This window comes from Triticum dicoccoides, chromosome 7A (assembly GCF_002162155.2).
Source record: "Triticum dicoccoides isolate Atlit2015 ecotype Zavitan chromosome 7A, WEW_v2.0, whole genome shotgun sequence".
Lineage (NCBI taxonomy): Eukaryota > Viridiplantae > Streptophyta > Magnoliopsida > Poales > Poaceae > Triticum > Triticum dicoccoides.
In genome coordinates, this window is record NC_041392.1 from 627,885,149 (window position 1) to 627,893,619 (window position 8,471).

The following is an 8,471-nucleotide window of genomic DNA, read 5'->3' on the forward strand; positions in this document are numbered from 1 at the left end:
ATCGGTACGATACTTGCCCGAGATTCGATCGTCGGTATCCCGATACCTTGTTCAATCTCGTTACCGGCAAGTCTCTTTACTCGTTCCGTAACACATCATCCCATGATCAACTCCTTGATCACATTGTGCACATTATGATGATGTCCTACTGAGTGGTCCCAGAGACACCTCTCCGTTTACACAGAGTGACAAATCCCAGTCTCGATTCATGCCAACCCAACAGACACTTTCGTAGATACCTGTAGTGAACCTTTATAGCCACCCAGTTACGTTGTGACGTTTGGCACACCCAAAGCATTCCTACGGTATCCGGGATTTGCACAATCTCATGGTCTAAGGAAATGATACTTGACATTAGAAAAGCTTTAGCATATGAACTACACGATCTTTGTGCTAGGCTTAGGATTGGGTCTTGTCCATCACATCATTCTCCTAATGATGTGATCCCGTTATCAACGACATCCAATGTCCATGGTCAGGAAACCGTAACCATCTATTGATCAACGAGCTAGTCAACTAGAGGCTTACTAGGGACATGGTGTTGTCTATGTATCCACACATGTATCTGAGTTTCCTATCAATACAATTCTAGCATGGATAATAAACGATTATCATGAACAATGAAATATAATAATAATAACTTAATTTATTATTGCCTCTAGGGCATATTTCCAACAGTCTCCCACTTGCACTAGAGTCAATAATCTAGTTCACATCGCCATGTGATTAACACTCACATGTCACATCGCCATGTGACCAACATCCAAGAGTCTACTAGACTCAGTGATCTAGTTCACATCACTATGTGATAAACACTCAAAGAGTTCTGGGTTTGATCATGTTATGCTTGTGAGAGAGGTTGTAGTCAACGGGTCTTGCTATATTCAGATCCCTATGTATTTCACAAAACTTTATGTCATATCGTAGATGCTGCTACCATGTTCCACTTGGAGCTATTCCAAATTGTTGCTCCATTATACGTATCCGGTATCTCTACTCAGAGCTATCCGGATAGGTGTTAAGCTTGCATCGACGTAACTCTTTACGTCGAACTCTTTATCATCTCCATAACCGAGAAACCTTTCCTTATTCCTCTATGGATAATTTTGACTGCTATCTGGTGATCCAGTCCTAGATCACCTTTGTACCCTCTTGCCAGACATGTGGCAAGGCACACATCAGGTGCGGTACTCAGCATGGCATACCGCATAGAGCCTATGACAAGAGCATAGGGGACGACCTTCGTCCTTCCTCTTTCTTCTGTCGTGGTCAAGCTTTGAGTCTTACTCAACTTCACACCTTACAACTCAGGTAAGAACCCCTTCTTTGACTGATCTATTTTGAACTCCTTCAAAAACATGTCAAGGTGTGCGTTCTTTGAAAGTATCATCGGGCGTCTTGATCTATTTCTATAGATCTTGATGCCCAATATGTAAGCAGCTTTATCTAGGTCTTCCTTTGAAAATCACTGTTCAAACAACCGTTTATGCTTTCCAGAAATTCTACATCATTTCGAATCAACAATATGTCATCCACATATACTTATCAGAAATGTTGTAGTGCTCCCACTCACTTTCTTGTAAATACAAGTTTCTAGCAAACATTGTATAAACCTAAAAGCTTTGATCACTCCATCAAAGCATATATTCCGATTCCGAGATGCTTGCTCTAGTCCATAGAAGGATTGCTGGAGCCAGCATACCTTTTAGCATCCTTAGGATCGACAAAACCTTTTATTGTATCACATACAACTTTTCTTACGAAAACTGGTAAGAAAACTTGTTTTGACATCCATGTGTAAGATTTCATAATCAAAAAATACAGCTAACGCTAACATGATTCCGACGGACTTAAGCATCGCTATGGGTGAGAAATTCTCATCGTAGTCAACTCCTTGAACTTGTGAAAAGACTCTTTCCCACAAGTCGAGCTTCATAGACAGTAACATTACCGCCCACGTCCGTCTTCTTCTTAAAGATCCATTTATCTCAATGGCTTGCCGATCATAGCAAGTCCATCAAAGTCCATACTTTGTTCTGATATATGGATCCTATCTCGGATTTCATGGGTTCTAACCATTTGTCGGAATACGGGCCCACCATCGCTTCTCCATAGCTCGTAGGTTCATTATCGTCTAACAACATGATATCTAAGACAGGATTACCGTACCACTCAGGAGTAGTACATATCCTTGTCGACCTACGATGTTCGATAGCAACTTGATCCAAAGCTTCATGATCACTAACATTAACTTCCTCTTCAACAGATGTAGGCGCCACAGAAAACATCTTTCTGTGTTGCATCACTCTCTGGTTGAAGTAAAGGTTCGACAACCTCATCAAGTTCTATCTTCCTCCCACTCAATTCTTTCGAGAGAAACTCCTTCTCGAGAAAGGACCCGTTCTTAGCGACAAACAATTTGTCCTCGGATCTAAGATAGAAGGTATACCCTACTGTCACCTTTGGGTATCCTATGAAGATGTGTTTGTCCGCTTTGGGTTCGAGCTTCTCTGATTGAAGCCTTAAGCATCACAGCCCCAAACATTAAGAAATGACAACTTTGGTTTCTTGCCAAACCAATGTTCATACGACCTCGTCTCAACGGACTTAGATGGTGTCCTATCTAAAGTGAATGCAGCTGTCTCTAACGCATAACCTCAAAATGAAAACGGTAGATTGATAAGAGACATCATAGGTCGCACCATATCTCATAGTGTTCGATTACGACATCCGGACACACCATTACCTTGTGGTGTTCCAGGTGGCTTCAACTGTGAAACAATTCCACAATGTCTTAAGTGATTGCCAAACTCATAACTCAGAAAATCCCCTTTTGATCAGATCGTAGGAACATGATCTTATTGTTATGATGATTCTTAACTTCACTCTGAAATCGCTTGAACTTTTTCAAACGTTTCAGACTTGTGCTTCATTAAGTAGATATACCTATATCTACCCAAATCATTAGTGAAGATGAGAAAATAGCGATATCCACTGCACGCTTCAATTCTCATTGGATCACACGCATCAGCATGCATGATTTCCAACAAGTCACTTGCCCGTTTCATTGTACCTGAAAACGGGGTCTTAGTCATCCTGCCCATGAGGCATGGCTCGCATGTGTCAAGTGATTCAAAATCAAGTGACTCCAAACATCCATCGACATGGAGTTTCTTCATGCATCTTATGCCAATATGACCTAAGCGGCAGTGCCACGAGAAAGTGGTACTATCATTATTAACTCTACATCTTTTGGCGTGGACATGTGTATTACCACGACCGAGATTCAATGAACCATTCACATAGGGTGCATGACCATGAAAGGTATCATTCATCTAAACAGAATAACCATTATTCTCTAATTTAAATGAATAACCGTATTGCAATGAACATGATCTAATCATATTCATGCTCAACGTAGACACCTGATAACATTTATCTAGGTTCAACACTAATCCCGAAGGCAGATGGAGCGTGCGATGGTGATCCCATCAACTTTGGAAACACTTCCAACACACATCGTCACCTCGCCCTTAGCCAGTCTCCGTTTAGTCTGTAGCTTTTGCTTCAAGTCACCAATAATAGCAACTGAACCGGTCCAATACCCAGGTGCTACCAGGAGTACTAGTGAGGTACACATTAATAACACGTATATACTTTGTTGAAGTTGCCAGCCTTCTTATCTACCATGCATTTGGGGTAATTCCGCTACCAGTGACCGTTCCCCTTACAATAGAAGCACTCAGTCTCGGGTTTGGGTTCAACCTTGGGTTCCTTCACTGGAGCGGCAACTTGTTTGCCATCCATGAAGTTTCCCTTCTAGCCCTTGCCCTTCTTGAAACCAGTGGTCTTGTTAAACCATCAACACTTGATGCTCCTTCTTTGATTTCTACCTTTTGCGGTCTTAAGCACTGTGAACAACTCAGGGATCAACTCCATCCCTTGCATGTCATAGTTCATCACGAAGATCTAGTAGCTTAGTGATAGTGGCTAGAGAACTCTATCAATCATTATCTTATCTGGAAGTTTAACTCCCACTTGATTCAAGTGATTGTAGCACCCAGACATTCTGAGCACATGCTCATTAGCTGAGCTATTCTCCTCCATCTTGTTGGCAAAAGAACTTGTCAGAGGTCTCACACCTCTCAACACGGGCATGAGCCTGAAATCCCAACTTCAGCTCTTGGAACATCTCATATGTTCTATGGCGTTCAAAACGTCATTGGAATCCTGATTCTAAGCCGTAAAGTATGGTGCACTAAACTATCATGTAGTCATCAGGATGTGTCTGTCAGGTGTCCACAACATCCACAGACGATGTTGTAGGGGTTTGCACATCGAGCGGTGCATCAAAGACGTAAGCCTTTTGTGTAGCAGTGAGGACACTCCTCGGACTACGGACCTAGTCCGCATCATTGCTTACAATATCTTTCAACTTAATCTTTCTCTAGGAACGTATTGAAACAGGGAGCTACAACGTGAGCTATTTATCTACAACATATTTGCGAAAACAATTTAGACTATGTTCATGATAATTGAGTTCATCTAATCAAATTATTCAATGAACTCCCACTCAGATAGACATCCCTCTAGTCATCTAAGTGAAACATGATCCGAATCGACTAGGCCGTGTCCGATCATCACGTGAGACGGACTAGTCATCAACGGTGAACATCTCATGTTGATCGTATCTTCTATACGACTCATGTTCGACCTTTCGGTCTTCCGTGTTCCGAGGCCATGTCTGTACATGCTAGGCTCGTCAAGTCAACCTAAGTGTTTTGCATGTGTCCCGAGGCCATGTCTGTACATGCTAGGCTCGTCAACACCCGTTGTATTCGAACGTTAGAATCTATCACACCCAATCATCACGTGGTGCTTCGAAACGACGAACCTTCGCAACGGTGCACAGTTAGGGGGAACACTTTTCTTGAAATTTTAGTGAGGGATCATCTTATTTAAGCTACCATCGTTCTAAGCAAATAAGATGTAAAACATGATAAACATCACATGCAATCAAATAGTGACATGATATGGCCAATATCATTTTGCTCCTTTTGATCTCCATCTTCGGGGCTCCATGATTATCGTTGTCACCGGCATGACACCATGATCTCCATCATCGTGTCTTCTTGAAGTTGTCTCGTCATCCATTACTTCTACTACTATGGCTAACGCTTTAGCAATAAAGTAAAGTAATTACATGACATTTATGTTGACACGCAGGTCATAAATAAATTAAGACAACTCCTATGGCTCCTGCCGGTTGTCATACTCATCGACATGCAAGTCGTGATTCCTATTACAAGAACATGATCAATCTCATACATCACATATATCATTCATCACATCCTTTTGGCCATATCACATCACAAGGCATATGCTGCAAAAACAAGTTAGACGTCCTCTAATTGTTGTTGCAAGTTTTTACGTGGCTGCTATAGGTTTCTAGCAAGAACGTTTCTTACCTACGCCAAAACCACAACATGATATGCCAATTTCTATTTACCCTTCATAAGGACCCTTTTCATCGAATCCGGTCCGACTAAAGTGGGAGAGACAGACACCCGCTAGCCACCTTATGCAACTAGTGCATGTCGGTCGGTGGAACCAATCTCACGTAAGAGTACGTGTAAGGTCGGTCCGGGCCGCTTCATCCCATGATGCCGCCGAATCAAGATAAGACTAGTAACGGCAAGTAAATTGACTAAATCGACCCCCACAACTGCTTTGTGTTCTACTCGTGCATAGAAACTACGCATAGACCTAGCTCATGATGCCACTGTTGGGGATCGTAGCAGAAATTTAAAATTTTCTATGCATCACCAAGATCAATCTATGGAGTAATCTAGCAACGAGGGGGAGGAGAGTGCATCTACATACCCTTGTAGATCGCTAAGCAGAAGCGTTCAAGTGAAAGGGGTTGATGGATTCATACTCGTCGTGATCCAAATCACCGATGATCCTAGCGCCGAACGGACGGCACCTCCGCGTTCAACACACGTATGGAACGGAGATGTCTCCCACACCTTGATCCAGCAAGGAGGAGGGAGAGGTTTAGGAAGAGAGTCCAACAGCAGCACGACAGCGTGGTGGTGATGGAGTGGCAGTTCTCCGGCAGGGCTTCGCCGAGCTCACGCGGAGGAGGATAGGTATTGGAGGGGAGGGGCTGCGCCAGGTTCAAGGGTGTGGCCGCCCTCCCACCCCTCCACTATTTATAGGTGGGGAGAGAGGGGTCCGGCCCCCTTACATCCCATCTAGGGTTGGGGGCGGCGGCCAAGGGGGGAGGAGTGCCTCCCAAGTCAAGTGGAGGCCCTCCCCCTTAGGGTTTCCCCTCTCCCATGCGCATGGGCCTTGGGGGGGGGGGCTGGTGCCCTTGGCCCATTAAGGTTAGGGCGCCACCCTACAACCCATGCTGCTGTATTGGACGTGGTGGAACATTTTCCGGACCCCTCCGGAATCCTCTGGAACCTTCCGGGAGCTTCCCGGTACAATACCGGAAAAAACCGAACTTTTCCTGGAACCCGAACAACAACTTTCCATATAAAAATCTTTACCTCCGGACCATTCTGGAACTCCTGGTGACGTCCGGGATCTCATCTGGGACTCCGAACAACATTCGGTAATCACATACAAGTCTTCCTAATAACCCTAGCGTCATCGAACCTTAAGTGTGTAGACCCTACGAGTTCGGGAACCATGTAGACATGACCGAGACAACTCTCCGGCCAATAACCAACAGCAGGATCTGGATACCCATGTTGGCTCCCACATGTTCCACGACGATCTCATCGGATGAACCACGATGTCAAGGATTCAATCAATCCCGTATACAATTCCCTTTGTCTATCGGTACGATACTTGCCCGAGATTCGATCGTCGGTATCCCGATACCTTGTTCAATCTCGTTACCGGCAAGTCTCTTTACTCGTTCCGTAAGACATCATCCCGTGATCAACTCCTTGATCACATTGTGCACATTATGATGATGTCCTACCGAGTGGGCCCAGAGACACCTCTTTGTTTACACGGAGTGACAAATCCCAGTCTCGATTCGTGCCAACCCAACAGACACTTTCGGAGATACCTGTAGCGAACCTTTATAGCCACCCAGTTACGTTGTGATGTTTGGCACACACAAAGCATTCCTACAGTATCCGGGAGTTGCACAATCTCATGGTCTAAGGAAATGATACTTGACATTAGAAAAGCTTTAGCATACGAACTACACGATCTTTGTGCTAGGCTTAGGATTGGGTCTTGTCCATCACATCATTCTCCTAATGATGTGATCCCGTTATCAACGACATCCAATGTCCATGGTCAGGAAACCGTAACCATCTATTGATCAACGAGCTAGTCAACTAGAGGCTTACTAGGGACATGGTGTTGTCTATGTATCCACACATGTATCTGAGTTTCCTATCAATACAATTCTAGTATGGATAATAAACGATTATCATGAACAATGAAATATAATAATAATAACTGAATTTATTATTGCCTCTAGGGCATATTTCCAACACGGTCTTCATCAGACAAAAAGATCGACTGCCCACCATTTTCAACGATTTTGCACTGCGATAACGCCAAGGCCTTCTGTAACGCCCCGAGACCGATGTGCCAGGTGTCTTCCAGTTATTCGATGTTGTTGCCTTGTCATTGCTTGTGTGTCATGCATCTCATATCATGTCATCATGTGCATTTAATTTGCATACATGTTCGTCTCATGCATCCGAGCATTTTCCCCGTTGTCCGTTTTGCAATCCAGCGCTCCTATGTCACCCGGTGTCCCTTTCTATCTCTTTTCGTGTGCGGGTGTTAAACGTTTTCGGATTTGAGCATACTTGTCATGTGGCCTTGGTTTACTACCGTAGACCGTCTGTCAAGTTTCGTGCCATTTGGACTTCGTTTGATACTCCAACGGTTAACCGAGGGACCAAAAAGGCCTCGTGAGTGTTGCAGCCCAACACCCTTCCAAAGTGGCCCAAAACCCACCTAAACCTCCTCCATCATCTCGGTCGTTCAATCATGATCGCGTGGCCGAAAACCGTGCTCAATTTCGTGTCTCCTAGCTCCCTCTATCTATATATATGTGCTCTCCTCCGAAAATTCCACACAGATCAAACCCTAGTATCCCTCCTCCTCGCGCCACCGGACATGTCCACTCCGCCGCCGGACGCGTCCACCCCGCCGCCACATCACTCCAACCAATCAGCGCCCGCCACCTCAGCAGCACCGTCGCCCCGCGCCAATCAGGGCGCGACACCTCAGCCGGCCGCCTCCCTCTCTCTCCACCGCGCCCGCCGCCGGCCCGCGGGGCCCGAGGCCGGCCCGCCCGGCCCGCGCATCTCTGCCGCCCGCGCCCGTTCGCGCACACCGCCGCCCGAGCTTCTCCTCCTTCGCCGGCGCCCGCACGCCGCCCGGACGGCGCCTCCTCCGCCGCGCATCGCTGGCGCCGGCGCCTACCC